The 8,933-nt window shown below is 41.8% G+C and overlaps 1 protein-coding gene across 1 annotated transcript in view; it reads left to right on the top strand.

The window, feature by feature from the left end:
- Positions 1 to 707: 707 nt before the first annotated feature.
- cntln (centlein, centrosomal protein) overlaps positions 708 to 8,933 on the top strand; it is a 377,543-nt gene continuing 369,317 nt past the window's right edge. The window contains exon 1 of the mRNA XM_058066919.1: positions 708 to 727. The gene's annotated coding sequence lies outside the window, so the exon portion shown is untranslated. The remainder of the gene's footprint in view (positions 728 to 8,933) is intronic.

Here is an 8,933-nt window from a genome sequence, read left to right as displayed (position 1 = left end):
AAATGAAATTAAACCATTACCATTCCTGTAACAGTGGAGCCTTTTTCCTTTTTTGTAATTTTACTTTTTATTGAACAACAATACATTCACAAGTAGCCCCCATTGCTCCATCTTGTGTGGACATCTGCAATCAATTTGCCTTGATTGTGACTCTTTGCAGTGTTAATGTGTGCATAAACAATCTTATCTCTCCATATGCTATATTATCAGTCCAGTGTGTCAGTCAGAAAGTGGTGAGAAAGATCAATGAGGGTGTGTGTGTGTGTAACATAAGCAGAGGTTGATAGGGTGAATTTGTCTTGTTGTGCGATTACCTCCTACTCACTGTGTCATGATGTCATCACCCCGAGACACACCATACAGGCCCATGCTTGCTTCTTGCTGCTGTTTTGTTGTTTCCTTCCATCCGCATGCTGAACCGCAACACTCGAGTCCAGCCTTATAAAGGCCGACATTGTTTTATTTTGATGCACTGTGCAAGGAAACAAAATAACAACGATGGATATCATTTTTCAAATCCACACATGAAATACACATTTCATGTGTAAAATATTACTTCTGGCATAAGAAGTGGACACTCCTGGAGTTGTGGAAGGTTGTACGGCCAGCTGGCAGTTTTGAGTCCCACATTCTTGCACCCCTGCTAAGTCACCCCGACTTCGTTGACCATGAATGTGTTAGAAAATTGCCGAGACCTCTCACACTCGTCCCTCGTTTATCACGATAGGTGAGTTGGATTCAATATTTCAATGTTAATATTTCTTAGTTATTGAAGTTTATGTTATTCAATGCCTAAACAAGGTGTGTTTTTTCTGAACAAGAAATCTTGTCATGTTTTAATCCCGCAAGATCTTTTGACATCTATAATAATAAAAAACACCATCACCATCAGGCAGTTCCATTATGTTGTATATCAAATATAATGTGGTTGATTGCATGGCGTAAAAAAACACACAAAAAAATCCATCTTCATGATGACATTTGTCACTCTGCAATCTGCAATGCATACTTCCTGACAGTACTGCTAGCTTAAGTGAAGTGGCAGTAGTTAACCTCCAATTTATTTATTCTTAACTTAAGAACTGCTTTCAAACTGGGCGGGGAAGAAAGTAAGAAACAAAGTAAGAAGCCAAAAATGTACCACTTCCACATGGATGAGGAGGAAAGCTTTTTTTTCCACAATGTTATGTCCGACTAGTTAAGGTAATGTAAGAAAATGTCTTATCAATGTAACGTTGTGAACACAATACTACATACGGTATGGCTTGTCTTTCAATATTTTCGACTAATATTAGTCAGGCTGCACGGTGCTCGAGTGGTTAGAGTGCAGACCTCACAGCTTTTTTTTACTTGCTGTTCTGGAGAGTATTTCCCTACAGTGGCATGGCTACATATCTTTGCAACATATTTGAAGGCTATATTTGTATGTTAGTTCATTTAGCCATTCATTTAAGGCACAAAAAATGCATACAATTCGGGCATATTCAACCACAAAACTATGATTTTTAATGAATATATAAATATATTTTGGGCTGCATGGCGGGCGAGTGGTTAGCACGCAGACCTCACAGCTAGGAGACCCGAGTTCAATCCCATCCTCGGCCATGTCTGTGTGGAGTTTGCATGTTCTCCCCGTGCATTCGTGGGTTTTCTCCGGGTAGTCCGGTTTCCTCCCACATTCCAAAAACATGCTAGGTTAATTGGCGACTCCAAATTGTCCATAGGTATGGATGTGAGTGTGAATGGTTGTTTGTCTATATGTGCCCTGTGATTGGCTGGCCACCAAACCAGGGTGTACCCCGCCTCTCGCCCGAAGACAGCTGGGATAGGCTCCAGCACCCCCGCGACCCTCATGAGGATAAGCAATAGAAAATGAATGAATGAATGATATTTGTCAACCAAAACCAGCCATCATCCATCCATTTTCTATGCTGCTGGAGCCTATCCCAGCTGACTTTGGGTGAATGACAGTCATTCACACTCATTCATACCTATGAATACATAAAAATCAGCACCAATGGATAATCGAAAATAGTGGAGTCATGTGGAATCACTACAACAGACATGACTCCTAACAGAGGTTTAACTGCTGAACTGCAAGAACTGGAACTCTGCAATTACAATGTCAACACCACCCAGCCAAAGTAGTGTGCAGTATGTATTCCAACTGCGGTCCCGTATTCCTCGGGGACTGGTGTCTCACGTTGTTTAGTGTGCACAAGGGGCAGCTTGGAAGCCAAAATACCCAGATTTATACCTTCTGCTCTTGGAATATCATGGAGATATATTGGAAGGTGGCTGGAGGGGATTTTATGAAAGTCCACTCCGGTTTCTCTGTTTCAGCATTTTGTCACAGTGGAGTCACACACCTAGCATTAAAATATTACCAACACTCTTCTCCCCTTTTCCCAAATTACAGCCATCTGGCTCGCTTCCTTAGTCATGTTCTTGGCTTAGTTTCCCCCCATATCTTGCTATAACACAGTTGCACATTATCATCAGTGTTTTTTTTTTTTTACATGTCTCCACTAGGGGACAAAAACATGTTCATGTTCTACCATATCTTACTTATTGTGTGGAAATATGGGGTAATAACAATAAAAGCAATCTTCACTCGCTAAATGTACTGCAAAAAAGGCCAGTAAGGATAATTAATAATGCTGCCTACAGAGAACATACTAACTCCTTATTTCTAAAATCACAAATACTTCAACTTGCTGATATAGTTCATCTTCAAACAGCTAAAATAATGCATAAGGCTAAAAACAACCAATTAGCTAAAATGTCATCCAATACTTCAATACTCCAATACTACAAGAGAGGAGAAATATTATCTCAGGGAAGAACTACATTTGAAACACTTATATGCTAGGACTACGTTAAAAAGCCATAGCATTTCAGTATGTGGAATCAAACTATGGAATGGATTGAGTAAGGACCTCAAACAATGCACAACGATGAGCCAATTCAAGAAACAATACAAGCAGTTGATGTTTGCTAAATACAAGGATGAAGAATCTTGAACCAGTCATGATGTGCTATATATATCACTATATTGACACTTACTATGGTATACATTATGTCATTGGATGCTCATATATATGTTTTTTTTTAATAATGTACCTCGTACCGAAGTACATTATTAAAAAACAAACAAAAAAAACAAACCTTAAACTGTATTATGGAAAGCAGGAAGTGAACAAATGTAACAGTTACTGATTGTAAAAGTACCAGATGGAGGGGTAGGATTTAATAAGCTTTGCTTCTTCCTACTCCTTTTGGACATGTGGAACGGTGAACTGATTATGTGATGCATTCAATTGTAATCTGATGCATGTTCAAATGAAATAAAACCATTACCATTACATTCACAACCCATTGATTTGATTCTATATATGATCGCCCTGTAATATTAATGTATTCATTTGTACAAACTGTATGGGCCTCATACAGCATAATTCAAATATGAATAAAAACACGAAGAGACCTGGCAACCTTGCTATTATTTTTCTGATGGTGGCCAAATGGTGGAGCTTAGTTAAACCCCAGTAAGTCAGCTGGACTTGAAATTTCTCAGTGCACCCCATAAAACACCCCTTTTTTTATGAGGTGTTCTGTTGAATCATCACAAAATTTGATACACTGACAAACATGTTGGTGAAAAATCTGAGTAAGATTGGTTTAAAAACATGGCCGCCATCAAGCAAAAAATCTTTAGGAGTTATTGACCATTTCTGTCATGATTAAACTTTGAGTATATCGGGATGTCTTGAAATTTAAATGCATGAGATGTCGAGGTGGACTTCAGTTGGGTGTTTACTTTCCCAGTGTACAAACGTCATGACGACTGACAACAACCAGATGGGAAAGAGTGAAGTAGCAACAATTAGTCTTGTGCCTATGTCAACGCAACGTCAGTAGGGGGAAATCAAGCAGGTGAGTTTAAAGGCGAGGAGGGGAAGTGGGACGGAGTTGCCAAGCAGCCAGAGGACTACATGAGAGGAACTGCAAGAAGGCCGGGCGGGGAAAAACACTCGTTTGGAGACATTCTGTCAAAGTCCGGCACCGGCTTGACACCGCGGATCACAGTTTGACGGACGGAAGAGTAGCTCTCACTGACTAGGTCCTATTAAGGTGGATGTTTTCAAAGTTTGGGCCCGGCACTGGGGAAAAAATAGGAAGGACACAGAGGGGAAGTGGAGCCTGAGTGGAGCTGACATGCTTCAAGACCCTCTTCCCCAAATGCGCTGTCGGGGGTCAAATCGCTTTACTTCCTTAGCTCTCCTTTGCCCACTCCCGATTCTGTGTCCGAGCGGCTGAATGTCTAACGGAGAAGTGGGAATAAACACACATAGGTTCCCGAATAGGGCGGCACGGCGGTCTAGTGGTTAGCGCACAGACCTCACAGCTAGGAGGACTAGGAGGACCAGGGTTCAATTCCACCCTCGGCCATCTCTGTGTGGAGTTCGCATGTTCTCCCCGTGCATGCGTGGGTTTTCTCCGGGTACTCCGGTTTCCTCCCACATTCCAAAAACATGCTAGGTTAATTGGCGACTCCAAATTGTCCATAGGTATGAATGTGATTGTGAATGGTTGTTTGTCTATATGTGCCCTGTGATTGGCTGGCAACCAGTCCAGGGTGTACCCCGCCTCACGCCCGAAGACAGCTGGGATAGGCTCCAGCACCCCCGCGACCCTTGTGAGGAAAAGCGATAGAAAATGAATGAATGAATGAGGTTCCCGAATATGCACAGAGACATGTAAACAAATGGGAGCGAGCGTCCACCCGAGCGTAAATACACACAAATGTCCTATTCTGCATGTGTAGCTTAGCATTGGCTGGTGTCACGGCCAGTAAGACCGGCGTATACACAGAGGATGCCATGCAAGACCTTTTCGTACTCCTATCCCGGATCAATGCTCCCCTGCTGTCACAGTGCAGTGAACAGACAGAAGCAACCAGGAGGGGCCGGCTGGAGCTGCAGAGGCACAAAAGCATTGAGCGGTAGTTGAGAGAGGGGAGTCGAGGGGCGGGGGGAGGGTGGGCAGGGATGCTACGCTTGGGTGTGTATGCCGCGAGTCGTCAAGAGAGAGGGGCCGAGAGCAGACACGGCGCACCTTGACCACCTATTATGAAGCTCTTTGCCGCGATGTCAAGTGAAAGCAAGTTAATTGGGTGAAGCTGTAGAGCATGTGAGGGCGGCACTCCAGCCTGCTCGCCCGCTTGACAGTTGAGTGTCAGCGGGACCCAGTCAAGTGTGGCTGAGAGACAGAGCCCTGTCACCGGGCTTAAAGCGGGGGGCCGCTAGGGCTGTTAAGCGCTAAGACGCCAAACCCTCCTCCGCACATGCACACGCTCACATATACACGACACCCAATTATATTCACTCATCCCCTCTGGTTGACGCCCACTCTGTCCCAAATGAACTTTTTCGAGATTAAGAATAATTGCTGGAATAGGTTACCAATCAAAATATCTCATATCTCATCGTTTTCGGCATTCCCGGTAACACTCAACTTTTGTCAGTGTTCTTTTTTCTGGCACACTTTTAATTTGCATGATGCATTCAGTGTCATCAGTCACTGAGGCGAAGGACAAATGTTACTGATTGAAAAAAGAAGAGGGGCTGCACGGCGGTCGAGTGGTTAGCGCGCAGACCTCACAGCTAGGAGACCAGGGTTCAGTTCCACCCACGGCCATCTCTGTGTGGAGTTTACATGTTCTTCCCATGCATGCATTTTCTCCGGGTACTCCGGTTTCCTCCCACATTCCAAAAACATGCTAGGTTAATTAGCGACTCCAAATTGTCCATAGGTATGAATGTGAGTGTGAATGGTTGTTTGTCTATATGTGCCCTGTGATTGGCTGGCCACCAGTCCAGGGTGTACCCCGCCTCTCACCTGAAGACAGCTGGGATAGGCGACCCTCGTGAGGATAAGCGGTAGAAAATGAATGAATGAATGAATGAAAAAGAAGAGCATCATTATGTACAAACTGTCAACACGTCACGTCAACATACATTGGTACACTGGCATTGGTTTCTAGTCAGTCCCCAAATACCGGCATTAACAACTGTGGCTGTAGGCAACTTTGTGAGGTTTTTTTTTTTGGCAGTAGCTGCATTTGAAGTATCATCAGGTGGTTAGCATGTGCTTTATTTAAACTGTTGACATACATATTCATACATATTACACTTACACTGTTGTGTTGTTTATTTGCTACTTCCGCAATTACAACATTGGTTCTGTTGTGTTGTGTTGGGCTTTCATTCATTCATTTTCTACCACTTATCCTCACGAGGGTTGCAGGGGGAGCTGGGTACACCCTGAACAGGTCGCCAGCCAATCACAGGGCACATTTAGACAAACAACCATTCACACTCACATTCATACCTATGGACAATTTGGAGTCGCCAATTAACCTAGCATGTTTTTGGAATGTGGGAGGAAACCGGAGTACCCGGAGAAAACCCACACATGCACGGGGAGAACATGCAAACTCCACACAGAGATGGCCGAGGGTGGAATTGAACTTGGGTCTCCTAAAAACTAAAATGACCAAATATCGATAATATCTAAAACAATATATAGTGTTTATTATTGTCCATCCATCCATAATTTCTATGCCGCTTAGCCTCATGAGTGTCGCAGGGGCATGCTGGAGCCTATCCCAGCTGTCTTTGGGCGAGAGTCGGGGTACACCCTGGACTTTTTAAATAGTTTAAAATTTTTTTTTAATTATTTAATTTATTTTAATTAATTTTTTTTTTAATTAAAAAAATTTAATAATCCTAATAATGAGCACAGAATGATACAGTCTAGTGATTGTAATGTCCATCTTCCATGTTAATACAACTTCAAAAAATGAAGCAAACTCCACACAGAGATGGCCGAGGGTGGAATTGAACCTGGGTCTCCTTGCTGTGAGGCTTGCACGCTAACCACTCTTGCACCGTGCAGCACTGTGTTGGGCTTATTATATAGTTTTATATGTATAGTATTATATGTTTACCTTTCTACTTTCTCATGCACTCCAGTTAAAGAATGAACTGTCCCTGGTTTAAGTAAATGAGTTTTCCCAGGATTTTACACTACTTAAACGCCTCCCTTCAAAACAGCAATATTGAACATGATATCCATTTTCCGTGGTTGTTTTCCCCCAAAGGTAGCGCTTGATATCATGTCCATGAGCGCGCTACCTGACATGTCATTGACCAGCCTAAGCAGAACCTAATGAAAAAGCCCCCCCCCCCCCCCCCAAATATTCCCTGCTAAGCGTCTCCCTGGGGAGGGCAGCTTTGTTGACAGTGTCGGAGTGTTGCGGGGCGGCCATTTATCTTCCTAAAGCTCACGTTCAATCTCCATCACACTGTCAGATGGAAATGAGACTTTTGCATCATTCACTTCCTCCCCCCACCCAGAAGTGCTACTTAGTGCCCCTCTCTCCGTATGACAAAAACACCCTAATTAAAAAGGATTGAATGATAGATGCGAGGCGGTGGCCTGGCTTTGAAGTTCCACTTCTGTGATATTTGTGCTGAGTTGTATGGGGAGGAAGGTGTTAGATTCCCCTGCCATGGGTGTCTCAACATACTCAACCATCCATAATGTAGGCCTTATGAAACTGATGGGCCAGAACACAGTCTCTATTCTGAAGGGCACAAAGCATTTGACAAGGTTGTTAGGACCTTGTTCGGCCACAGTCACCGATTAGGCTAATTGTGTGGAAGGGTTTTTGTGTTGCTGTGCAGAATAGCATCTGGGTTAAAATGTATGTATGTCCGCGCTTCCGTGACAATGAATTAAATCCAAGAATCCATTTTGACACTGAATGAGCAACTTGCTGTCGGCAGTGCTGAAATAATAGAGAAACACCAAGTTAAATGCATTGAGCTGTTTGAGAAATTTCAAGTCTTTGAATGGGGTTGGAAGGATAGTTAGGATTTTTTTTTACATTAAGTTGTATGACATCACCTAACATGCATGTTTTTGGAATGTGGGAAGAAACCGGAGTACCTGGAGAAAACCACTGCATCCACGCTATAAAAAAATTATGATAATGGTAATGGTTTTATTTCATTTTAACATATTCAAAAGGAGTAGGAAGAAGCAAAGCTTATTAAATCCTACCCCTCCATCTGGTACTTTTACAATCAGTAACTGTTACATTTGTTCACTTCCTGCTTTTCTAATATAATTTAAGTTTTATAAATAATATAAATAATATAAATAATATAAATAATATAAATAATATAAATAATATAAATAATATAAATAATATAAATAAATAATATTAAATATATCAAATAAAATATAAGACAGCAAATATCAATTTTGACACTGAATGATCAACTTGCTGTCGGCAGTGCCGAAATAATAGGAAAAAAATACCATTGAATATGTGATGGTGTGATTCCCGATATAGTTTAGTTTATTTTAAACATGCTTAATAAGAAAATCGTGTTTCATAATTCCACACATTTGAAAAGAAGATGGAAAAAAACAGACCTAATTCTTTCCCATCTCTGAAAGAATCTGAGCAATTACTGTTCATTTCCCGTATTTAACATGCTAATTCCTGCCCATCCTTCTGTAGTTTTTCAACCAATCCTGTTCAGATTGGACAGTCCCCTGAAGGTATGTGCTAGATTTTGTGATTCAGAGAAACACCAAGTTAAATGCATTGAGCTGTTTGAGAAATTTCAAGTCTTTGAATGGGGTTGAAAGGATAGTTAGGATTTTTTTTTACATGAAGTTGTATGACATCACCAAACACCTAACATGCATCTTTTTGGAATGTGGGAAGAAACCGGAGTACCTGGAGAAAACCACTGCATCCACACTATAAAAAAATTATGATAATGGTAATGGTTTTATTTCATTTTACCATGTCCAAAAGGAGTAGGAAGAAGCAAAGCTTATTAAGTCCTACC

The sequence above is a fragment of the Doryrhamphus excisus genome, chromosome 1 (assembly GCF_030265055.1).
Source record: "Doryrhamphus excisus isolate RoL2022-K1 chromosome 1, RoL_Dexc_1.0, whole genome shotgun sequence".
Lineage (NCBI taxonomy): Eukaryota > Metazoa > Chordata > Actinopteri > Syngnathiformes > Syngnathidae > Doryrhamphus > Doryrhamphus excisus.
The sequence above is the reverse complement of the archived record's forward strand: the minus strand, read 5'-3'. Positions and strand labels throughout refer to the sequence as shown.